The sequence below is a fragment of the Saccoglossus kowalevskii genome, chromosome 7 (genome assembly GCF_978046115.1).
Source record: "Saccoglossus kowalevskii chromosome 7, keSacKowa6.1, whole genome shotgun sequence".
Taxonomy (NCBI): domain Eukaryota; kingdom Metazoa; phylum Hemichordata; class Enteropneusta; family Harrimaniidae; genus Saccoglossus; species Saccoglossus kowalevskii.
Window position 1 is genome coordinate 41037882 of NC_140647.1, and position 19739 is coordinate 41057620.

The 19739-nt window shown below is 44.0% G+C and overlaps 76 pseudogenes; all 76 read right to left on the reverse strand.

Annotated features, from left to right (window-relative positions):
• Positions 1-264: 264 nt before the first annotated feature.
• Positions 265-384, reverse strand: LOC146741212 (5S ribosomal RNA; annotated as a pseudogene).
• Positions 385-481: 97 nt separating this feature from the next.
• Positions 482-601, reverse strand: LOC146741213 (5S ribosomal RNA; annotated as a pseudogene).
• A 313-nt stretch (positions 602-914) lies between these two features.
• Positions 915-1034, reverse strand: LOC146741214 (5S ribosomal RNA; annotated as a pseudogene).
• A 312-nt stretch (positions 1035-1346) lies between these two features.
• LOC146741215 (5S ribosomal RNA) lies at positions 1347-1466 on the reverse strand (annotated as a pseudogene).
• Positions 1467-1562: 96 nt separating this feature from the next.
• LOC146741216 (5S ribosomal RNA) lies at positions 1563-1682 on the reverse strand (annotated as a pseudogene).
• Positions 1683-1994: 312 nt separating this feature from the next.
• Positions 1995-2114, reverse strand: LOC146741217 (5S ribosomal RNA; annotated as a pseudogene).
• A 96-nt stretch (positions 2115-2210) lies between these two features.
• On the reverse strand, positions 2211-2330 carry LOC146741218 (5S ribosomal RNA; annotated as a pseudogene).
• Positions 2331-2451: 121 nt separating this feature from the next.
• On the reverse strand, positions 2452-2571 carry LOC146741219 (5S ribosomal RNA; annotated as a pseudogene).
• Positions 2572-2667: 96 nt separating this feature from the next.
• On the reverse strand, positions 2668-2787 carry LOC146741220 (5S ribosomal RNA; annotated as a pseudogene).
• Positions 2788-2884: 97 nt separating this feature from the next.
• LOC146741221 (5S ribosomal RNA) lies at positions 2885-3004 on the reverse strand (annotated as a pseudogene).
• A 96-nt stretch (positions 3005-3100) lies between these two features.
• Positions 3101-3220, reverse strand: LOC146741222 (5S ribosomal RNA; annotated as a pseudogene).
• A 96-nt stretch (positions 3221-3316) lies between these two features.
• On the reverse strand, positions 3317-3436 carry LOC146741223 (5S ribosomal RNA; annotated as a pseudogene).
• A 301-nt stretch (positions 3437-3737) lies between these two features.
• On the reverse strand, positions 3738-3857 carry LOC146741224 (5S ribosomal RNA; annotated as a pseudogene).
• Positions 3858-3954: 97 nt separating this feature from the next.
• LOC146741225 (5S ribosomal RNA) lies at positions 3955-4074 on the reverse strand (annotated as a pseudogene).
• Positions 4075-4170: 96 nt separating this feature from the next.
• LOC146741226 (5S ribosomal RNA) lies at positions 4171-4290 on the reverse strand (annotated as a pseudogene).
• A 313-nt stretch (positions 4291-4603) lies between these two features.
• LOC146741227 (5S ribosomal RNA) lies at positions 4604-4723 on the reverse strand (annotated as a pseudogene).
• A 96-nt stretch (positions 4724-4819) lies between these two features.
• On the reverse strand, positions 4820-4939 carry LOC146741228 (5S ribosomal RNA; annotated as a pseudogene).
• A 312-nt stretch (positions 4940-5251) lies between these two features.
• LOC146741229 (5S ribosomal RNA) lies at positions 5252-5371 on the reverse strand (annotated as a pseudogene).
• Positions 5372-5467: 96 nt separating this feature from the next.
• LOC146741230 (5S ribosomal RNA) lies at positions 5468-5587 on the reverse strand (annotated as a pseudogene).
• Positions 5588-5683: 96 nt separating this feature from the next.
• Positions 5684-5803, reverse strand: LOC146741231 (5S ribosomal RNA; annotated as a pseudogene).
• Positions 5804-5899: 96 nt separating this feature from the next.
• Positions 5900-6019, reverse strand: LOC146741232 (5S ribosomal RNA; annotated as a pseudogene).
• Positions 6020-6115: 96 nt separating this feature from the next.
• On the reverse strand, positions 6116-6235 carry LOC146741233 (5S ribosomal RNA; annotated as a pseudogene).
• A 220-nt stretch (positions 6236-6455) lies between these two features.
• LOC146741234 (5S ribosomal RNA) lies at positions 6456-6575 on the reverse strand (annotated as a pseudogene).
• A 96-nt stretch (positions 6576-6671) lies between these two features.
• Positions 6672-6791, reverse strand: LOC146741235 (5S ribosomal RNA; annotated as a pseudogene).
• A 96-nt stretch (positions 6792-6887) lies between these two features.
• On the reverse strand, positions 6888-7007 carry LOC146741236 (5S ribosomal RNA; annotated as a pseudogene).
• A 96-nt stretch (positions 7008-7103) lies between these two features.
• On the reverse strand, positions 7104-7223 carry LOC146741237 (5S ribosomal RNA; annotated as a pseudogene).
• A 220-nt stretch (positions 7224-7443) lies between these two features.
• LOC146741238 (5S ribosomal RNA) lies at positions 7444-7563 on the reverse strand (annotated as a pseudogene).
• A 96-nt stretch (positions 7564-7659) lies between these two features.
• Positions 7660-7779, reverse strand: LOC146741239 (5S ribosomal RNA; annotated as a pseudogene).
• Positions 7780-7999: 220 nt separating this feature from the next.
• LOC146741240 (5S ribosomal RNA) lies at positions 8000-8119 on the reverse strand (annotated as a pseudogene).
• A 96-nt stretch (positions 8120-8215) lies between these two features.
• Positions 8216-8335, reverse strand: LOC146741241 (5S ribosomal RNA; annotated as a pseudogene).
• Positions 8336-8431: 96 nt separating this feature from the next.
• LOC146741242 (5S ribosomal RNA) lies at positions 8432-8551 on the reverse strand (annotated as a pseudogene).
• A 96-nt stretch (positions 8552-8647) lies between these two features.
• LOC146741243 (5S ribosomal RNA) lies at positions 8648-8767 on the reverse strand (annotated as a pseudogene).
• Positions 8768-8863: 96 nt separating this feature from the next.
• LOC146741244 (5S ribosomal RNA) lies at positions 8864-8983 on the reverse strand (annotated as a pseudogene).
• A 220-nt stretch (positions 8984-9203) lies between these two features.
• LOC146741245 (5S ribosomal RNA) lies at positions 9204-9323 on the reverse strand (annotated as a pseudogene).
• Positions 9324-9420: 97 nt separating this feature from the next.
• On the reverse strand, positions 9421-9540 carry LOC146741246 (5S ribosomal RNA; annotated as a pseudogene).
• A 96-nt stretch (positions 9541-9636) lies between these two features.
• On the reverse strand, positions 9637-9756 carry LOC146741247 (5S ribosomal RNA; annotated as a pseudogene).
• Positions 9757-9975: 219 nt separating this feature from the next.
• LOC146741248 (5S ribosomal RNA) lies at positions 9976-10095 on the reverse strand (annotated as a pseudogene).
• Positions 10096-10191: 96 nt separating this feature from the next.
• On the reverse strand, positions 10192-10311 carry LOC146741249 (5S ribosomal RNA; annotated as a pseudogene).
• A 96-nt stretch (positions 10312-10407) lies between these two features.
• On the reverse strand, positions 10408-10527 carry LOC146741250 (5S ribosomal RNA; annotated as a pseudogene).
• Positions 10528-10623: 96 nt separating this feature from the next.
• LOC146741251 (5S ribosomal RNA) lies at positions 10624-10743 on the reverse strand (annotated as a pseudogene).
• A 96-nt stretch (positions 10744-10839) lies between these two features.
• On the reverse strand, positions 10840-10959 carry LOC146741252 (5S ribosomal RNA; annotated as a pseudogene).
• Positions 10960-11203: 244 nt separating this feature from the next.
• On the reverse strand, positions 11204-11323 carry LOC146741253 (5S ribosomal RNA; annotated as a pseudogene).
• A 96-nt stretch (positions 11324-11419) lies between these two features.
• On the reverse strand, positions 11420-11539 carry LOC146741254 (5S ribosomal RNA; annotated as a pseudogene).
• A 96-nt stretch (positions 11540-11635) lies between these two features.
• LOC146741255 (5S ribosomal RNA) lies at positions 11636-11755 on the reverse strand (annotated as a pseudogene).
• A 245-nt stretch (positions 11756-12000) lies between these two features.
• On the reverse strand, positions 12001-12120 carry LOC146741256 (5S ribosomal RNA; annotated as a pseudogene).
• A 96-nt stretch (positions 12121-12216) lies between these two features.
• Positions 12217-12335, reverse strand: LOC146741257 (5S ribosomal RNA; annotated as a pseudogene).
• A 96-nt stretch (positions 12336-12431) lies between these two features.
• On the reverse strand, positions 12432-12551 carry LOC146741258 (5S ribosomal RNA; annotated as a pseudogene).
• A 96-nt stretch (positions 12552-12647) lies between these two features.
• On the reverse strand, positions 12648-12767 carry LOC146741259 (5S ribosomal RNA; annotated as a pseudogene).
• Positions 12768-12987: 220 nt separating this feature from the next.
• On the reverse strand, positions 12988-13107 carry LOC146741260 (5S ribosomal RNA; annotated as a pseudogene).
• A 96-nt stretch (positions 13108-13203) lies between these two features.
• On the reverse strand, positions 13204-13323 carry LOC146741261 (5S ribosomal RNA; annotated as a pseudogene).
• A 96-nt stretch (positions 13324-13419) lies between these two features.
• On the reverse strand, positions 13420-13539 carry LOC146741262 (5S ribosomal RNA; annotated as a pseudogene).
• A 96-nt stretch (positions 13540-13635) lies between these two features.
• LOC146741263 (5S ribosomal RNA) lies at positions 13636-13755 on the reverse strand (annotated as a pseudogene).
• Positions 13756-13851: 96 nt separating this feature from the next.
• On the reverse strand, positions 13852-13970 carry LOC146741264 (5S ribosomal RNA; annotated as a pseudogene).
• A 220-nt stretch (positions 13971-14190) lies between these two features.
• Positions 14191-14310, reverse strand: LOC146741265 (5S ribosomal RNA; annotated as a pseudogene).
• A 96-nt stretch (positions 14311-14406) lies between these two features.
• On the reverse strand, positions 14407-14526 carry LOC146741266 (5S ribosomal RNA; annotated as a pseudogene).
• A 96-nt stretch (positions 14527-14622) lies between these two features.
• Positions 14623-14742, reverse strand: LOC146741267 (5S ribosomal RNA; annotated as a pseudogene).
• A 96-nt stretch (positions 14743-14838) lies between these two features.
• Positions 14839-14958, reverse strand: LOC146741268 (5S ribosomal RNA; annotated as a pseudogene).
• A 220-nt stretch (positions 14959-15178) lies between these two features.
• LOC146741269 (5S ribosomal RNA) lies at positions 15179-15298 on the reverse strand (annotated as a pseudogene).
• A 96-nt stretch (positions 15299-15394) lies between these two features.
• Positions 15395-15514, reverse strand: LOC146741270 (5S ribosomal RNA; annotated as a pseudogene).
• A 96-nt stretch (positions 15515-15610) lies between these two features.
• LOC146741271 (5S ribosomal RNA) lies at positions 15611-15730 on the reverse strand (annotated as a pseudogene).
• Positions 15731-15950: 220 nt separating this feature from the next.
• Positions 15951-16070, reverse strand: LOC146741272 (5S ribosomal RNA; annotated as a pseudogene).
• Positions 16071-16166: 96 nt separating this feature from the next.
• LOC146741273 (5S ribosomal RNA) lies at positions 16167-16286 on the reverse strand (annotated as a pseudogene).
• Positions 16287-16381: 95 nt separating this feature from the next.
• LOC146741274 (5S ribosomal RNA) lies at positions 16382-16501 on the reverse strand (annotated as a pseudogene).
• A 95-nt stretch (positions 16502-16596) lies between these two features.
• On the reverse strand, positions 16597-16716 carry LOC146741275 (5S ribosomal RNA; annotated as a pseudogene).
• A 96-nt stretch (positions 16717-16812) lies between these two features.
• On the reverse strand, positions 16813-16932 carry LOC146741276 (5S ribosomal RNA; annotated as a pseudogene).
• A 96-nt stretch (positions 16933-17028) lies between these two features.
• On the reverse strand, positions 17029-17148 carry LOC146741277 (5S ribosomal RNA; annotated as a pseudogene).
• Positions 17149-17368: 220 nt separating this feature from the next.
• Positions 17369-17488, reverse strand: LOC146741278 (5S ribosomal RNA; annotated as a pseudogene).
• Positions 17489-17584: 96 nt separating this feature from the next.
• On the reverse strand, positions 17585-17704 carry LOC146741279 (5S ribosomal RNA; annotated as a pseudogene).
• Positions 17705-17800: 96 nt separating this feature from the next.
• On the reverse strand, positions 17801-17920 carry LOC146741280 (5S ribosomal RNA; annotated as a pseudogene).
• Positions 17921-18140: 220 nt separating this feature from the next.
• LOC146741281 (5S ribosomal RNA) lies at positions 18141-18260 on the reverse strand (annotated as a pseudogene).
• A 96-nt stretch (positions 18261-18356) lies between these two features.
• Positions 18357-18476, reverse strand: LOC146741282 (5S ribosomal RNA; annotated as a pseudogene).
• Positions 18477-18572: 96 nt separating this feature from the next.
• LOC146741283 (5S ribosomal RNA) lies at positions 18573-18692 on the reverse strand (annotated as a pseudogene).
• Positions 18693-18787: 95 nt separating this feature from the next.
• On the reverse strand, positions 18788-18907 carry LOC146741284 (5S ribosomal RNA; annotated as a pseudogene).
• Positions 18908-19003: 96 nt separating this feature from the next.
• On the reverse strand, positions 19004-19123 carry LOC146741285 (5S ribosomal RNA; annotated as a pseudogene).
• A 96-nt stretch (positions 19124-19219) lies between these two features.
• Positions 19220-19339, reverse strand: LOC146741286 (5S ribosomal RNA; annotated as a pseudogene).
• A 220-nt stretch (positions 19340-19559) lies between these two features.
• On the reverse strand, positions 19560-19679 carry LOC146741287 (5S ribosomal RNA; annotated as a pseudogene).
• Positions 19680-19739: the final 60 nt, after the last annotated feature.

Genomic DNA, 19739 nt, shown 5'->3' on the forward strand with positions numbered 1-19739 from the left:
GGCAAGGCAACAAATCCCGGGAAAAAGTTGGAATGTACGGTGGAATAAAAATGTTGATAAGCATACTGCACGTGGTATTCCCAGCCGGTCTCCCATGCAAGTACTAACCATGCCCAATTCAGTGATCGGACGAGAACTGGTGTATTCTGCAATGGTTTGGCAGTAGGCTGAATACTCGTCGGAATTGGATGTCATTTAATGCTACGGCTAGGCAAAAAATCATGGGAAAATGTTAGTATGTAATGTGGAATAACAATGTGAATGAGCATACTGCACGTGGTATTCCCAACAGGTCTCCCATGCAAGTACTAACCACACCCGATGCAGCTTAACTTCAGTGATCGGACGAGAACTGGTGTGTTCTGCAACGGTTTGGTAGTAGGCTGAATATTCGTGAGAATTGGATGTTGTTTAACGCTTCGGCTAGGAAAAAAATCCCGGGAAAAAGTTGGTATTGTACGGTGGAATAAAAATGTTGATGAGCCTAATGCACATGGTATTCCCAGCCGGTCTCTCATGCAAGTACTATCCACGCCCGATGCAGCTTAACTTCAGTGATCGGAAAAGAACTGGTGTATTCTGCAATGGTTTGGCAGTAGGCTGAATATTTGTCGGAATTGGATTTCAATTAATGCTTCGGCTAAGCAAAAAATCCCGGGAAAAAGTTAGTATGTACGGTGGAATAAAAATGTTGATGAGCCTAATTGCACATGGTATTCCCAGCCGGTCTCTCATGCAAGTACTATCCACGCCCGATGCAGCTTAACTTCAGTGATCGGAAAAGAACTGGTGTATTCTGCAATGGTTTGGCAGTAGGCTGAATATTTGTCGGAATTGGATTTCAATTAATGCTTCGGCTAAGCAAAAAATCCCGGGAAAAAGTTAGTATGTACGGTGGAATAAAAATGTTGATGAGCCTAATGCACGTGGTATTCCCAGCCGGTCTCCCATGCAAGTACTAACCACGCCCGATTCAGCTTAACTTCAGTGATTGGACGAGAACTTGTGTATTCTGCAATGGTATGGCAGTAGCCTGAATATTCGTCGGAATTGGATGTAATTTAATACTTCGGCTAGACAAAAAATCCCGGGAAAAAGTTAGTATGTACGGTGGAATAAAAATGTTGATGAGCCTACTACACGTGGTATTCCCAGCCGGTCTCCAGTGCAAGTACTAACCACGCCCGATGCGGCTAAACTTCAATAATCGGACGAGAACTGATGTATTCTGCAATGGTTTGACTGTAGGCTGAATACTCGTCGGAATTGGATGTCATTTAATGCAACGGCTAGTCAAAAAATCATGGGCAAATGTTAGTATGTAATGTGGAATAAACATGTTGATGAGCCTAATGCACGTGGTATTCCCAGCCGGTCTCCCATGCAAGTACTAACCACGCCCGATGCAGCTTAACTTCATTGAACGGACGAGAACTGGTGTATTCTGCAATGGTTTGGCAGTAGGCTGAATATTTGTCGGAATTGGATTTCAATTAATGCTTTGGCTAAGCAAAAAATCCCGGGAAAATGTTAGTATGTACGGTGGAATAAAAATGTTGATGAGCCTAATGCACGTGGTATTCCCAGCCGGTCTCCCATGCATGTACCAACCACGCCCGATGCAGCTTAACTTCAGTGATCGGACGAGAACTGGTCTATTCTGCAATGGTTTGGCCGTAGGCTGAATATTTGTCGGAATTGGATTTCAATTAATGCTTCGGCTAAGCAAAAAATCACGGGAAAAAGATAGTATGTACGGTGGAATAAAAATGTTGAAACGCCTAGTGCACGTGGTATTCCCAACAGGTCTCTCATGCAAGTACTAACCACGCCCGATGCAGCTTAACTTCAGTGATTGGACGAGAACTTGTGTATTCTGCAATGGTTTGGAAGTAGACTGAATATTTGTCGGAATTGGATGTAATTTAATACTTCGGCTAGGCAACAAATCCCGGGAAAAAGTTGGTATGTATGGTGGAATAAAAATGTTAATCAGCCTACTGCACGTGGTATTCCCAGCCTGTCTCCCATGCAAGTACTAACCACGCCCGATGCAGCTTAACTTCAGTGATCGGACGAGAACTGGTGTATTCTGCAATGATTTAACAGTAGGCTGAATGTTCGTCGGAATTGGATGTCATTTAATGCTACGACTAGGCAAAAAATCATAGGAAAACGTTAGTACGTAATGTGGAATAAAAATGTACATGAGCCTTCTGCACGAGGTATTCCCAGCCGGTCTCCCATGCAAGTACTAACCACGCCCGATGCAGCTTAACTTCAGTGATCGGACGAAAACTGGTGTGTTCTGCAATAGTTTTGCAGTAGGCTGAATATTCGTCAGAATTGGATGTCGTTTAACGCATCGGAATTGGATTTAATTTAATACTTCGGCTAGGCAAAAAATCCCGGGAAAAAGTTGGTATGTACGATGGAATAAAAATGTTGATAAGCCTACTGCACGTGGTATTCTCAGCCGGTCTCCCATGCAAGTACTAACCACGCCCTATGCAGCTTAACTTCAGTGATCGGACGAGAACTGGTGTATTGTGCAATGGTTTGGCAGAAGGCTGAATATTCGTCGGAATTGGATTTAATTTAATACTTCGGCTAGGCAAAAAATCCCGGGAAAAATTTAGTATGTACGGTGGAATAAAAATTTTGATGAGCCTAATGCACGTGGTATTCTCAGCCAGTCTCCCATGCAAGTACTAACCACGCCCGATGCAGCTTAACTTCAGTGATCGGACGAGAACTGGTGTATTGTGCAATGGTTTGACTGTAGGCTGAATACTCGTCGGAATTGGATGTCATTTAATGCATCGGCTAGGCAAAAAAATCATGGGCAAATGTTAGTATGTAATGTGGAATAAAAATGTTGATGAGCCTAATGCACGTGGTATTCCCAGCCGGTCTCCCATGCAAGTACTAACCACGCCCGATGCAGCTTAACTTCATTGATCAGACGAGAACTGGTGTATTCTGCAATGGTTTAGCAGTAGGCTGAATATTCGTCCGAATTGTATGTCATTTAATGCTTCGTCTAGGCAAAAAATCATGGGAAAAAGTTACTATGTAATGTGGAATAAAAATGTTGATGAGCCTACTGCACGTGGTATTCCCAGCCGGTCTCCCGTGCAAGTACTAACCACGCCCGATGCGGCTTAACTTCAGTGATCGGACGAGAACTGGTGTATTGTGCAATGGTTTGGCAGTAGGCTGAATATTTGTCGGAATTGCATTTCAATTAATGCTTCGGCTAGGCAAAAAATCACGGGGAAAAGATAGTATGTACGGTGGAATAAAAATGTTGATAAGCCTACTGCACGTGGTATTCCCAGCGGGTCTCTCATGCAAGTACTAACCATGCCCGATGCAGATTAACTTCAGTGATCGGACGAGAACTGGTGTATTCTGCAATGGTTTGGCAGTAGGCTGAATATTCGTCGGAATTGGATGTAATTTAATACTTCGGCAAGGCAACAAATCCCGGGAAAAAGTTGGAATGTACGGTGGAATAAAAATGTTGATAAGCCTACTGCACGTGGTATTCCCAGCCGGTCTCCCATGCAAGTACTAACCATGCCCAATTCAGTGATCGGACGAGAACTGGTGTATTCTGCAATGGTTTGGCAGTAGGCTGAATACTCGTCGGAATTGGATGTCATTTAATGCTACGGCTAGGCAAAAAATCATGGGAAAATGTTAGTATGTAATGTGGAATAACAATGTGAATGAGCATACTGCACGTGGTATTCCCTGCCGGTCTCCCATGCAAGTACTAACCACACCCGATGCAGCTTAACTTCAGTGATCGGACGAGAACTGGTGTGTTCTGCAACGGTTTGGTAGTAGGCTGAATATTCGTGAGAATTGGATGTTGTTTAACGCTTCGGCTAGGAAAAAAATCCCGGGAAAAAGTTGGTATTGTACGGTGGAATAAAAATGTTGATGAGCCTAATGCACATGGTATTCCCAGCCGGTCTCTCATGCAAGTACTATCCACGCCCGATGCAGCTTAACTTCAGTGATCGGAAAAGAACTGGTGTATTCTGCAATGGTTTGGCAGTAGGCTGAATATTTGTCGGAATTGGATTTCAATTAATGCTTCGGCTAAGCAAAAAATCCCGGGAAAAAGTTAGTATGTACGGTGGAATAAAAATGTTGATGAGCCTAATGCACGTGGTATTCCCAGCCGGTCTCCCATGCAAGTACTAACCACGCCCGATTCAGCTTAACTTCAGTGATTGGACGAGAACTTGTGTATTCTGCAATGGTATGGCAGTAGCCTGAATATTCGTCGGAATTGGATGTAATTTAATACTTCGGCTAGACAAAAAAATCCCGGGAAAAAGTTAGTATGTACGGTGGAATAAAAATGTTGATGAGCCTACTACACGTGGTATTCCCAGCCGGTCTCCAGTGCAAGTACTAACCACGCACGATGCGGCTAAACTTCAATAATCGGACGAGAACTGATGTATTCTGCAATGGTTTGACTGTAGGCTGAATACTCGTCGGAATTGGATGTCATTTAATGCAACGGCTAGTCAAAAAATCATGGGCAAATGTTAGTATGTAATGTGGAATAAACATGTTGATGAGCCTAATGCACGTGGTATTCCCAGCCGGTCTCCCATGCAAGTACTAACCACGCCCGATGCAGCTTAACTTCATTGATCGGACGAGAACTGGTGTATTCTGCAATGGTTTGGCAGTAGGCTGAATATTTGTCGGAATTGGATTTCAATTAATGCTTTGGCTAAGCAAAAAATCTCGGGAAAATGTTAGTATGTACGGTGGAATAAAAATGTTGATGAGCCTAATGCACGTGGTATTCCCAGCCGGTCTCCCATGCATGTACCAACCACGCCCGATGCAGCTTAACTTCAGTGATCGGACGAGAACTGGTCTATTCTGCAATGGTTTGGCCGTAGGCTGAATATTTGTCGGAATTGGATTTCAATTAATGCTTTGGCTAAGCAAAAAATCACGGGAAAAAGATGGTATGTACGGTGGAATAAAAATGTTGAAACGCCTAGTGCACGTGGTATTCCCAACAGGTCTCTCATGCAAGTACTAACCACGCCCGATGCAGCTTAACTTCAGTGATTGGACGAGAACTTGTGTATTCTGCAATGGTTTGGAAGTAGACTGAATATTTGTCGGAATTGGATGTAATTTAATACTTCGGCTAGGCAAAAAATCCCGGGAAAAAGTTAGTATGTACGGTGGAATAAAAATGTTGATGAGCCTATTACACGTGGTATTCCCAGCCGGTATCCAGTGCAAGTACTAACCACGCCCGATGCGGCTTAACTTCAGTGATCGGACGAGAACTGGTGTATTCTGCAATGGTTTGGCAGTAGGCTGAATATTTGTCGGAATTGCATTTCAATTAATGCTTCGGCTAGGCAAAAAATCACGGGAAAAAGATAGTATGTACGGTGGAATTAAAATGTTGATAAGCCTACTGCACGTGGTATTCCCAACAGGTCTCTCATGCAAGTACTAACCACGCCCAATGAAGCTTAACTTCAGTGATCGGACGAGAACTGATGTATTCTGCAATGGTTTGGCAGTAGGCTGAATGCTCGTCGGAATTGGATGTCATTTAATGCTACGGCTAGGCAAAAAATCATGGGAAAATGTTAGTATGTAATGTGGAATAAAAATGTTGATAAGCCTACTGCACGTGGTATTCTCAGCCGGTCTCCCATGCAAGTACTAACCACTCCCGATGTAGCTTAACTTCAGTGATCGGACGGGAACTGGTGTATTGTGCAATGGTTTGGCAGTAGGCTGAATATTCGTCAGAATAGGATGTAATTTAATACTTCGGCTAGGCAAAACATCCCGGGAAAAAGTTAGTATGTACGGTGGAATAAACATTTTGATGAGCCTAATGCACGTGGTATTCCCGGCCGGTCTCCCATGCAAGTAGTAACCACGCCCGATGCAGCTTAACGTCAGTGATCGGACGAGAACTGGTGTATTCTGCAATGATTTAGCAGTAGGCTGAATGTTCGTCGGAATTGGATGTCATTTAATGCTACGACTAGGCAAAAAATCATAGGAAAACGTTAGTATGTAATGTGGAATAAAAATGTACATGAGCCTTCTGCACGAGGTATTCCCAGCCGGTCTCCCATGCAAGTACTAACCACGCCCGATGCAGCTTAACTTCAGTGATCGGACGAGAACTGATGTGTTCTGCAATAGTTTGGCAGTAGGCTGAGTATTCGTCAGAATTGGATGTCGTTTAACGCTTTGGCTAGGCAAAAAATTCACGCCCAATGCAGCTTAACTTCAGTGATCGGACGAAAACTGGAGTGTTCTGCAATAGTTTGGCAGTAGGCTGAATATTCGTCAGAATTGGATGTCGTTTAACGCTTCGGCTAGGCAAAAAATCCCGGGAAAAAGTTGGTATGTACGATGGAATAAAAATGTTGATAAGCCTACTGCACGTGGTATTCTCAGCAGGTCTCCCGTGCAAGTACTAACCACGCCCAATGCAGCTTAACTTCAGTGATCGGACGGGAACTGGTGTATTGTGCAATGGTTTGGCAGTAGGCTGAATATTCGTCGGAATTGGATGTAATTTAATACTTCGGCTAGGCAAAAAATCCCGGGAAAAAGATAGTATGTACGGTGGAATAAAAATTTTGATGAGCCTAATACACATGGTATTCCCAGCCGGTCTCCCATGCAAGTACTAACCACGCCCGATGCAGCTTAACTTCAGTGATCGGACGAGAACTGGTGTATTGTACAATGGTTTGGCAGAAGGCTGAATATTAGTCGGAATTAGATGTAATTTAATACTTAGGCTAGGCAAAAAATCCCGGGAAAAAGTTAGTATGTACAGTGGAATAAAAATGTTGATGAGCCTAATGCACGTGGTATTCCCAGCCAGTCTCCCATGCAAGTACTAACCACGCCCGATGCAGCTTAACTTCAGTGATCGGACGAGAACTGGTGTATTGTACAATGGTTTGGCAGTAGGCTGAATATTCGTCGGAATTGGATGTAATTTAAGACTTCGGCTAGGCAACAAATCCCGGGAAAAAGTTGGTATGTATGGTGGAATAAAAATGTTAATCAGCCTACTGCACGTGGTATTCCCAGCCGGTCTCCCATGCAAGTACTAACCATGCCCGATGCAGCTTAACTTCAGTGATCCGACGAGAACTGGTGTATTCTGCAATGATTTAGCAGTAGGATGAGTATTCGTCAGAATTGGATGTCGTTTAACGCTTTGGCTAGGCAAAAAATCCACGCCCAATGCAGCTTAACTTCAGTGATCGGACGAAAACTGGTGTGTTCTGCAATAGTTTGGCAGTAGGCTGAATATTCGTCAGAATTGGATGTCGTTTAACGCTTCGGCTAGGCAAAAAATCCCGGGAAAAAGTTGGTATGTACGATGGAATAAAAATGTTGATGAGCCTAATGCACGTGGTATTCCCAGCCAGTCTCCCATGCAAGTACTAACCACGCCCGATGCAGTTTAACTTCAGTGATCGGACGAGAACTGGTGTATTCTGCAAAGATTTAGCAGTAGGCTGAATGTTCGTCGGAATTGGATGTCATTTAATGCTACGACTAGGCAAAAAATCATAGGAAAACGTTAGTATGTAATGTGGAATAAAAATGTACATGAGCCTTCTGCACGAGGTATTCCCAGCCGGTCTCCCATGCAAGTACTAACCACGCCTGATGCAGCTTAACTTCAGTGATCGGACGAGAACTGGTGTGTTCTGCAATAGTTTGGCAGTATGCTGAGTATTCGTCAGAATTGGATGTCGTTTAACGCTTTGGCTAGGCAAAAAATCCACGCCCAATGCAGCTTAACTTCAGTGATCGGACGAAAACTGGTGTGTTCTGCAATAGTTTGGCAGTAGGCTGAATATTCGTCAGAATTGGATGTCGTTTAACGCTTCGGCTAGGCAAAAAATCCCGGGAAAAAGTTGGTATGTATGATGGAATAAAAATGTTGATAAGCCTACTGCACGTGGTATTCTCAGCCGGTCTCCCATGCAAGTACTAACCACGCCCTATGCAGCTTAACTTCAGTGATCGGACGGGAACTGGTGTATTGTGCAATGGTTTGGCAGTAGGCTGAATATTCGTCGGAATTGGATGTAATTTAATACTTCGGCTAGGCAAAAAATCCCGGGAAAAAGATAGTATGTACGGTGGAATAAAAAAATTGATGAGCCTAATACACATGGTATTCCCAGCCGGTCTCCCATGCAAGTACTAACCACGCCCAATGCAGCTTAACTTCAGTGATCGGACGAGAACTGGTGTATTGTGCAATGGTTTGGCAGAAGGCTGAATATTAGTCGGAATTGGATGTAATTTAATACTTAGGCTAGGCAAAAAATCCCGGGAAAAAGTTAGTATGTACGGTGGAATAAAAATTTTGATGAGCCTAATGCACGTGGTATTCCCAGTCAGTCTCCCATGCAAGTACTAACCACGCCCGATGCAGCTTAACTTCAGTGATTGGACGAGAACTGGTGTATTCTGCAATAGTTTGGCAGTAGGCTGAATATTCGTCGGAATTGGATGTAATTTAAGACTTCGGCTAGGCAACAAATCCCGGGAAAAAGTTGGTATGTATGGTGGAATAAAAATGTTAATCAGCCTACTGCACGTGGTATTCCCAGCCGGTCTCCCATGCAAGTACTAACCACGCGCGATGCAGCTTAACTTCAGTGATCGGACGAGAACTGGTGTATTCTGCAATGATTTAGCAGTAGGCTGAATGTTCGTCGGAATTGGATGTCATTTAATGCTACGACTAGGCAAAAAATCATTGGAAAACGTTAGTATGTAATGTGGAATAAAAATGTACATGAGCCTTCTGCACGAGGTATTCCCAGCCGGTCTCCCATGCAAGTACTAACCACGCCCGATGCAGCTTAACTTCAGTGATCGGACGAGAACTGGTGTGTTCTGCAATAGTTTGGCAGTAGGCTGAGTATTCGTCAGAATTGGATGTCGTTTAACGCTTTGGCTAGGCAAAAAATCCACGCCCAATGCAGCTTAACTTCAGTGATCGGACGAAAACTGGTGTGTTCTGCAATAGTTTGGCAGTAGGCTGAATATTCGTCAGAATTGGATGTCGTTTAACGCTTCGGCTAGGCAAAAAATCCCGGGAAAAAGTTGGTATGTACGATGGAATAAAAATGTTGATAAGCCTACTGCACGTGGTATTCTCAGCCGGTCTCCCATGCAAGTACTAACCACGCCCTATGCAGCTTAACTTCAGTGATCGGACGAGAACTGGTGTATTGTGCAATGGTTTGGCAGAAGGCTGAATATTCGTCGGAATTGGATTTAATTTAATACTTCGGCTAGGCAAAAAATCCTGGGAAAAAAGTTAGTATGTACGGTGGAATAAAAATTTTGATGAGCCTAATGCACGTGGTATTCCCAGCCAGTCTCCCATGCAAGTACTAACCACGCCCGATGCAGTTTAACTTCAGTGATCGGACGAGAACTGGTGTATTCTGCAAAGATTTAGCAGTAGGCTGAATGTTCGTCGGAATTGGATGTCATTTAATGCTACGACTAGGCAAAAAATCATAGGAAAACGTTAGTATGTAATGTGGAATAAAAATGTACATGAGCCTTCTGCACGAGGTATTCCCAGCCGGTCTCCCATGCAAGTACTAACCACGCCTGATGCAGCTTAACTTCAGTGATCGGACGAGAACTGGTGTGTTCTGCAATAGTTTGGCAGTAGGCTGAGTATTCGTCAGAATTGGATGTCGTTTAACGCTTTGGCTAGGCAAAAAATCCACGCCCAATGCAGCTTAACTTCAGTGATCGGACGAAAACTGGTGTGTTCTGCAATAGTTTGGCAGTAGGCTGAATATTCGTCAGAATTGGATGTCGTTTAACGCTTCGGCTAGGCAAAAATCCCGGGAAAAAGTTGGTATGTATGATGGAATAAAAATGTTGATAAGCCTACTGCACGTGGTATTCTCAGCCGGTCTCCCATGCAAGTACTAACCACGCCCTATGCAGCTTAACTTCAGTGATCGGACGGGAACTGGTGTATTGTGCAATGGTTTGGCAGTAGGCTGAATATTCGTCGGAAATGGATGTAATTTAATACTTCGGCTAGGCAAACAATCCCGGGAAAAAGATAGTATGTACGGTGGAATAAAAAAATTGATGAGCCTAATACACATGGTATTCCCAGCCGGTCTCCCATGCAAGTACTAACCACGCCCAATGCAGCTTAACTTCAGTGATCGGACGAGAACTGGTGTATTGTGCAATGGTTTGGCAGAAGGCTGAATATTAGTCGGAATTGGATGTAATTTAATACTTAGGCTAGGCAAAAAATCCCGGGAAAAAGTTAGTATGTACGGTGGAATAAAAATTTTGATGAGCCTAATGCACGTGGTATTCCCAGTCAGTCTCCCATGCAAGTACTAACCACGCCCGATGCAGCTTAACTTCAGTGATTGGACGAGAACTGGTGTATTCTGCAATAGTTTGGCAGTAGGCTGAATATTCGTCGGAATTGGATGTAATTTAAGACTTCGGCTAGGCAACAAATCCCGGGAAAAAGTTGGTATGTATGGTGGAATAAAAATGTTAATCAGCCTACTGCACGTGGTATTCCCAGCCGGTCTCCCATGCAAGTACTAACCACGCGCGATGCAGCTTAACTTCAGTGATCGGACGAGAACTGGTGTATTCTGCAATGATTTAGCAGTAGGCTGAATGTTCGTCGGAATTGGATGTCATTTAATGCTACGACTAGGCAAAAAATCATAGGAAAACGTTAGTATGTAATGTGGAATAAAAATGTACATGAGCCTTCTGCACGAGGTATTCCCAGCCGGTCTCCCATGCAAGTACTAACCACGCCCGATGCAGCTTAACTTCAGTGATCGGACGAGAACTGGTGTGTTCTGCAATAGTTTGGCAGTAGGCTGAGTATTCGTCAGAATTGGATGTCGTTTAACGCTTTGGCTAGGCAAAAAATCCACGCCCAATGCAGCTTAACTTCAGTGATCGGACGAAAACTGGTGTGTTCTGCAATAGTTTGGCAGTAGGCTGAATATTCGTCAGAATTGGATGTCGTTTAACGCATCGGAATTGGATTTAATTTAATACTTCGGCTAGGCAAAAAATCCCGGGAAAAAGTTGGTATGTAGATGGAATAAAAATGTTGATAAGCCTACTGCACGTGGTATTCTCAGCCGGTCTCCCATGCAAGTACTAACCACGCCCTATGCAGCTTAACTTCTGTGATCGGACGAGAACTGGTGTATTGTGCAATGGTTTGGCAGAAGGCTGAATATTCGTCGGAATTGGATTTAATTTAATACTTCGGCTAGGCAAAAAATCCCGGGAAAAAGTTAGTATGTACGGTGGAATAAAAATTTTGATGAGCCTAATGCACGTGGTATTCCCAGCCAGTCTCCCATGCAAGTACTAACCACGCCCGATGCAGCTTAACTTCAGTGATCGGACGAGAACTGGTGTATTCTGCAAAGATTAAGCAGCAGGCTGAATGTTCGTCGGAATTGGATGTCATTTAATGCTACGACTAGGCAAAAAATCATAGGAAAACGTTAGTATGTAATGTGGAATAAAAATGTACATGAGCCTTCTGCACGAGGTATTCCCAGCCGGTCTCCCATGCAAGTACTAACCACGCCCGATGCAGCTTAACTTCAGTGATCGGACGAGAACTGGTGTGTTCTGCAATAGTTTGGCAGTAGGCTGAGTATTCGTCAGAATTGGATGTCGTTTAACGCTTTGGCTAGGCAAAAAATCCACGCCCAATGCAGCTTAACTTCAGTGATCAGACGAAAACTGGTGTGTTCTGCAATAGTTTGGCAGTAGGCTGAATATTCGTCAGAATTGGATGTCGTTTAACGCATCGGAATTGGATTTAATTTAATACTTCGGCTAGGCAAAAAATCCCGGGAAAAAGTTGGTATGTACGGTGGAATAAAAAGTTTGATGAGCCTAATGCACATGGTATTCTCAGCCGGTCTCCCATGCAAGTACTAACCACGCCCTATGCAGCTTAACTTCAGTGATCGGACGAGAACTGGTGTATTGTGCAATGGTTTGGCAGAAGGCTGAATATTCGTCGGAATTGGATTTAATTTAATACTTCGGCTAGGCAAAAAATCCCGGGAAAAAGTTAGTATGTACGGTGGAATAAAAATTTTGATGAGCCTAATGCACGTGGTATTCCCAGCCAGTCTCCCATGCAAGTACTAACACGCCCGATGCAGCTTAACTTCAGTGATTGGACGAGAACTGGTGTATTCTGCAATAGTTTGGCAGTAGGCTGAATATTCGTCAGAATTGGATGTCGTTTAACGCTTCGGCTAGGCGAAAAATCCCGGGAAAAATTTGGTATGTACGGTGGAATAAAAATGTTGATAAGCCTACTGCACGTGGTATTCTCAGCCGGTCTCCCATGCAAGTACTAACCACGCCCGATGCAGCTTAACGTCAGTGATCGGACGAGAACTGGTGTATTCAGCAATGATTTAGCAGTAGGCTGAATGTTCGTCGGAATTGGATGTCATTTAATGCTACGACTATGCAAAAAATCATAGGAAAACGTTAGTATGTAATGTGGAATAAAAATGTACTTGAGCCTTCTGCACGAGGTATTCCCAGCCGGTCTCCCATGCAAGTAGAAACCACGCCCGATGCAGCTTAACTTCAGTGATCGGACGAGAACTGATGTGTTCTGCAATAGTTTGGCAGTAGGCTGAGTATTCGTCATAATTGGATGTCGTTTAACGCTTTGGCTAGGCAAAAAATCCACGCCCAATGCAGCTTAACTTCAGTGATCGGACGAAAACTGGTGTGTTCTGCAATAGTTTGGCAGTAGGCTGAATATTCGTCAGAATTGGATGTCGTTTAACGCTTCGGCTAGGCAAAAAATCCCGGGAAAAATTTGGTATGTACGGTGGAATAAAAATGTTGATAAGCCTACTGCACGTGGTATTCTCAGCCGGTCTCCCATGCAAGTACTAACCACGCCCGATGCTGCTTAACTTCAGTGATCGGACGAGAACTGGTGTATTCTGCAATAGTTTGGCAGTAGGCTGAATATTCGTCAGAATTGGATGTCGTTTAACGCTTCGGCTAGGCAAAAAATCCCGGGAAAAATTTGGTATGTACGGTGGAATAAAAATTTTGATGAGTCTACTGCACGTGGTATTCTCAGCCGGTCTCCCATGCAAGTACTAACCACGCCCGATGCAGCTTAACGTCAGTGATCGGACGATAACTGGTGTATTCTGCAATGATTTAGCAGTAGGCTGAATGTTCGTCGGAATTGGATGTCATTTAATGCTACGACTAGGCAAAAAATCATAGGAAAACGTTAGTATGTAATGTGGAATAAAAATGTACATGAGCCTTCTGCACGAGGTATTCCCAGCCGGTCTCCCATGCAAGTACTAACCACGCCCGATGCAGCTTAACTTCAGTGATCGGACGAGAACTGGTGTATTCTGCAATAGTTTGGCAGTAGGCTGAATATTCGTCAGAATTGGATGTCGTTTAACGCTTCGGCTAGGCAAAAAATCCCGGGAAAAATTTGGTATGTACGGTGGAATAAAAATTTTGATGAGCCTACTGCACGTGGTATTCTCAGCCGGTCTCCCATGCAAGTACTAACCACGCCCGATGCAGCTTAACGTCAGTGATCGGACGAGAACTGGTGTATTCTGCAATGATTTAGCAGTAGGCTGAATGTTCGTCGGAATTGGATGTCATTTAATGCTACGACTAGGCAAAAAATCATAGGAAAACGTTAGTATGTAATGTGGAATAAAAATGTACATGAGCCTTCTGCACGAGTATTCCCAGCCGGTCTCCCATGCAAGTACTAACCACGCCCGATGCAGCTTAACTTCAGTGATCGGACGAGAACTGATGTGTTCTGCAATAGTTTGGCAGTAGGCTGAGTATTCGTCAGTATTGGATGTCGTTTAACGCTTTGGCTAGGCAAAAAATTCACGCCCAATGCAGCTTAACTTCAGTGATCGGACGAAAACTGGAGTGTTCTGCAATAGTTTGGCAGTAGGCTGAATATTCGTTAGAATTGGATGTTGTTTAACGCTTCGGCTAGGCAAAAAATCCCGGGAAAAAGTTGGTATGTACGATGGAATAAAAATGTTGATAAGCCTACTGCACGTGGTATTCTCAGCAGGTCTCCCGTGCAAGTACTAACCACGCCCAATGCAGCTTAACTTCAGTGATCAGACGGGAACTGGTGTATTGTGCAATGGTTTGGCAGTAGGCTGAATATTCGTCGGAATTGGATGTAATTTAATACTTCGGCTAGGCAAAAAATCCCGGGAAAAAGATAGTATGTACGGTGGAATAAAAATTTTGATGAGCCTAATACACATGGTATTCCCAGCCGGTCTCCCATGCAAGTACTAACCACGCCCAATGCAGCTTAACTTCAGTGATCGGACGAGAACTGGTGTATTGTACAATGGTTTGGCAGAAGGCTGAATATTAGTCGGAATTGGATGTAATTTAATACTTAGGCTAGGCAAAAAATCCCGGGAAAAAGTTAGTATGTACGGTGGAATAAAAATTTTGATGAGCCTAATGCACGTGGTATTCCCAGCCAGTCTCCCATGCAAGTACTAACCACGAGCGATGCAGCTTAACTTCAGTGATCGGACGAGAACTGGTGTATTCTGCAATAGTTTGGCAGTAGGCTGAATATTCGTCGGAATTGGATGTAATTTAAGACTTCGGCTAGGCAACAAATCCCGGGAAAAAGTTGGTATGTATGGTGGAATAAAAATGTTAATCAGCCTACTGCACGTGGTATTCCCAGCCGGTCTCCCATGCAAGTACTAACCATGCCCGATGCAGCTTAACTTCAGTGATCGGACGAGAACTGGTGTGTTCTGCAATAGTTTGGCAGTAGGCTGAGTACTCGTCAGAATTGGATGTCGTTTAACGCTTTGGCTAGGCAAAAAATCCACGCCCAATGCAGCTTAACTTCAGTGATCGGACGAAAACTGATGTGTTCTGCAATAGTTTGGCAGTAGGCTGAATATTCGTCAGAATTGGATGTCGTTTAACGCTTCGGCTAGGCAAAAAATCCCGGGAAAAAGTTGGTATGTACGATGGAATAAAAATGTTGATAAGCCTACTGCACGTGGTATTCTCAGCCGGTCTCCCATGCAAGTACTAACCACGCCCTATGCAGCTTAACTTCAGTGATCGGACGAGAACTGGTGTATTGTGCAATGGTTTGGCAGAAGGCTGAATATTCGTCGGAATTGGATTTAATTTAATACTTCGGCTAGGCAAAAAATCCCGGGAAAAAGTTAGTATGTACGGTGGAATAAAAATTTTGATGAGCCTAATGCACGTGGTATTCCCAGCCAGTCTCCCATGCAAGTACTAACCACGCCCGATGCAGCTTAACTTCAGTGATCGGACGAGAACTGGTGTATTCTGCAAAGATTTAGATGCAGGCTGAATGTTCGTCGGAATTGGATGTCATTTAATGCTACGACAAGGCAAAAAATCATAGGAAAACGTTAGTATGTAATGTGGAATAAAAATGTACATGAGCCTTCTGCACGAGGTATTCCCAGCCGGTCTCCCATGCAAGTACTAACCACGCCTGATGCAGCTTAACTTCAGTGATCGGACGAGAACTGGTGTGTTCTGCAATAGTTTGGCAGTAGGCTGAGTATTCGTCAGAATTGGATGTCGTTTAACGCATTGGCTAGGCAAAATATCCACGCCCAATGCAGCTTAACTTCAGTGATCGGACGAAAACAGGTGTGTTCTGCAATAGTTTGGCAGTAGGCTGAATATTCGTCAGAATTGGATGTCGTTTAACGCTTCGGCTAGGCAAAAAATCCCGGGAAAAAGTTGGTATGTATGATGGAATAAAAATGTTGATAAGCCTACTGCACGTGGTATTCTCAGCCGGTCTCCCATGCAAGTACTAACCACGCCCTATGCAGCTTAACTTCAGTGATCGGACGAGAACTGGTGTATTGTGCAATGGTTTGGCAGAAGGCTGAATATTCGTCGGAATTGGATTTAATTTAATACTTCGGCTAGGCAAAAAATCCCGGGAAAAAGTTAGTATGTACGGTGGAATAAAAATTTTGATGAGCCTAATGCACGTGGTCTTCCCAGCCAGTCTCCCATGCAAGTACTAAGCACGCCTGATGCAGCTTAACTTCAGTGATCGGACGGGAACTGGTGTATTGTGCAATGGTTTGGCAGTAGGCTGAATATTCGTCAGAATTGGATGTCGTTTAACGCTTCGGCTAGGCAAAAATTCCCGGGAAAAATTGGTATGTACGGTGGAATAAAAATGTTGATAAGCCTACTGCACGTGGTATTCCCAGCCGGTCTCCCATGCAAGTACTAACCACGCCCGATGCAGCTTAACTTCAGTGATCGGACGAGAACTGGTGTATTCTGCAATAGTTTGGCAGTAGGCTGAATATACGTCAGAATTGGATGTCGTTTAACGCTTCGGCTAGGCAAAAAATCCCTGAAAAATTTTGTATGTACGGTGGAATAAAAATGTTGATAAGCCTCCTGCACGTGGTATTCTCAGCCGGTCTCCCATGCAAGTACTAACCACGCCCGATGCAGCTTAACTTCAGTGATTGGACCGGAACTGGTGTATTGTGCAATGGTTTAGCAGTAGGCTGAATATTCGTCGGAATTGGATGTAATTTAATACTTCGGCTAGGCAAAAAATCCCGGGAAAAAGATAGTATGTACGGTGGAATACAAATTTTGATGAGCCTAATGCACATGGTATTCCCAGCCGGTCTCCCATGCAAGTACTAACCACGCCCGATGCAGCTTAACTTCAGTGATCGGACGAGAACTGGTGTATTCTGCAATAGTTTGGCAGTAAGCTGAATATTCGTCGGAATTGGATGTCGTTTAACGCTTCGGCTAGGCAAAAAATCCCGGGAAAAAGATAGTATGTATGGTGGAATAAAAATTTTGATGTGCCTAATGCACATGGTATTCCCAGCCGGTCTCCCATGCAAGTACTAACCACGCCCGATGCAGCTTAACTTCAGTGATCGGACGAGAACTGGTGTATTCTGCAATAGTTTGGCAGTAGGCTGAATATTCGTCGGAATTGGATGTCATTTAACGCTTTGGCTAGGCAAAAAATCTACGCCCGATGCAGCTTAACTTCAGTGATCGGACGAAAACTGGTGTGTTCTGCAATAGTTTGGCAGTAGGCTGAATATTCGTCAGAATTAGATGTCGTTTAACGCTTCGGCTAGGCAAAAAATCCCGGGAAAAAGTTGGTATGTACGATGGAATAAAAATGTTGATAAGCCTACTGCACGTGGTATTCTCAGCCGGTCTCCCATGCAAGTACTAACCACGCCCTATGCAGCTTAACTTCAGTGATCGGACGAGAACTGGTGTATTGTGCAATGGTTTGGCAGAAGGCTGAATATTCGTCGGAATTGGATTTAATTTAATACTTCGGCTAGGCAAAAAATCCCGGGAAAAAGTTAGTATGTACGGTGGAATAAAAATTTTGATGAGCCTAATGCACGTGGTATTCCCAGCCAGTCTCCCATGCAAGTACTAACCACGCCCGATGCAGCTTAACTTCAGTGATCGGACGAGAACTGGTGTATTCTGCAAAGATTTAGATGCAGGCTGAATGTTCGTCGGAATTGGATGTCATTTAATGCTACGACAAGGCAAAAAATCATAGGAAAACGTTAGTATGTAATGTGGAATAAAAATGTACATGAGCCTTCTGCACGAGGTATTCCCAGCCGGTCTCCCATGCAAGTACTAACCACGCCTGATGCAGCTTAACTTCAGTGATCGGACGAGAACTGGTGTGTTCTGCAATAGTTTGGCAGTAGGCTGAGTATTCGTCAGAATTGGATGTCGTTTAACGCATTGGCTAGGCAAAATATCCACGCCCAATGCAGCTTAACTTCAGTGATCGGACGAAAACTGGTGTGTTCTGCAATAGTTTGGCAGTAGGCTGAATATTCGTCAGAATTGGATGTCGTTTAACGCTTCGGCTAGGCAAAAAATCCCGGGAAAAAGTTGGTATGTATGATGGAATAAAAATGTTGATAAGCCTACTGCACGTGGTATTCTCAGCCGGTCTCCCATGCAAGTACTAACCACGCCCTATGCAGCTTAACTTCAGTGATCGGACGAGAACTGGTGTATTGTGCAATGGTTTGGCAGAAGGCTGAATATTCGTCGGAATTGGATTTAATTTAATACTTCGGCTAGGCAAAAAATCCCGGGAAAAAGTTAGTATGTACGGTGGAATAAAAATTTTGATGAGCCTAATGCACGTGGTCTTCCCAGCCAGTCTCCCATGCAAGTACTAAGCACGCCTGATGCAGCTTAACTTCAGTGATCGGACGGGAACTGGTGTATTGTGCAATGGTTTGGCAGTAGGCTGAATATTCGTCAGAATTGGATGTCGTTTAACGCTTCGGCTAGGCAAAAATTCCCGGGAAAAAATTGGTATGTACGGTGGAATAAAAATGTTGATAAGCCTACTGCACGTGGTATTCCCAGCCGGTCTCCCATGCAAGTACTAACCACGCCCGATGCAGCTTAACTTCAGTGATCGGACGAGAACTGGTGTATTCTGCAATAGTTTGGCAGTAGGCTGAATATACGTCAGAATTGGATGTCGTTTAACGCTTCGGCTAGGCAAAAAATCCCTGAAAAATTTTGTATGTACGGTGGAATAAAAATGTTGATAAGCCTCCTGCACGTGGTATTCTCAGCCGGTCTCCCATGCAAGTACTAACCACGCCCGATGCAGCTTAACTTCAGTGATTGGACCGGAACTGGTGTATTGTGCAATGGTTTAGCAGTAGGCTGAATATTCGTCGGAATTGGATGTAATTTAATACTTCGGCTAGGCAAAAAATCCCGGGAAAAAGATAGTATGTACGGTGGAATACAAATTTTGATGAGCCTAATGCACATGGTATTCCCAGCCGGTCTCCCATGCAAGTACTAACCACGCCCGATGCAGCTTAACTTCAGTGATCGGACGAGAACTGGTGTATTCTGCAATAGTTTGGCAGTAAGCTGAATATTCGTCGGAATTGGATGTCGTTTAACGCTTCGGCTAGGCAAAAAATCCCGGGAAAAAGATAGTATGTATGGTGGAATAAAAATTTTGATGTGCCTAATGCACATGGTATTCCCAGCCGGTCTCCCATGCAAGTACTAACCACGCCCGATGCAGCTTAACTTCAGTGATCGGACGAGAACTGGTGTATTCTGCAATAGTTTGGCAGTAGGCTGAATATTCGTCGGAATTGGATGTCATTTAACGCTTTGGCTAGGCAAAAAATCTACGCCCGATGCAGCTTAACTTCAGTGATCGGACGAAAACTGGTGTGTTCTGCAATAGTTTGGCAGTAGGCTGAATATTCGTCAGAATTAGATGTCGTTTAACGCTTCGGCTAGGCAAAAAATCCCGGGAAAAAGTTGGTATGTACGGTGGAATAAAAATGTTGATAAGCCTACTGCACGTGGTATTCTCAGCCGGTCTCCCATGCAAGTACTAACCACGCCCTATGCAGCTTAACTTCTGTGATCGGACGAGAACTTGTGTATTGTGCAATGGTTTGTCAGAAGGCTGAATATTCGTCGGAATTGGATTTAATTTAATACTTCGGCTAGGCAAAAAATCCCGGGGA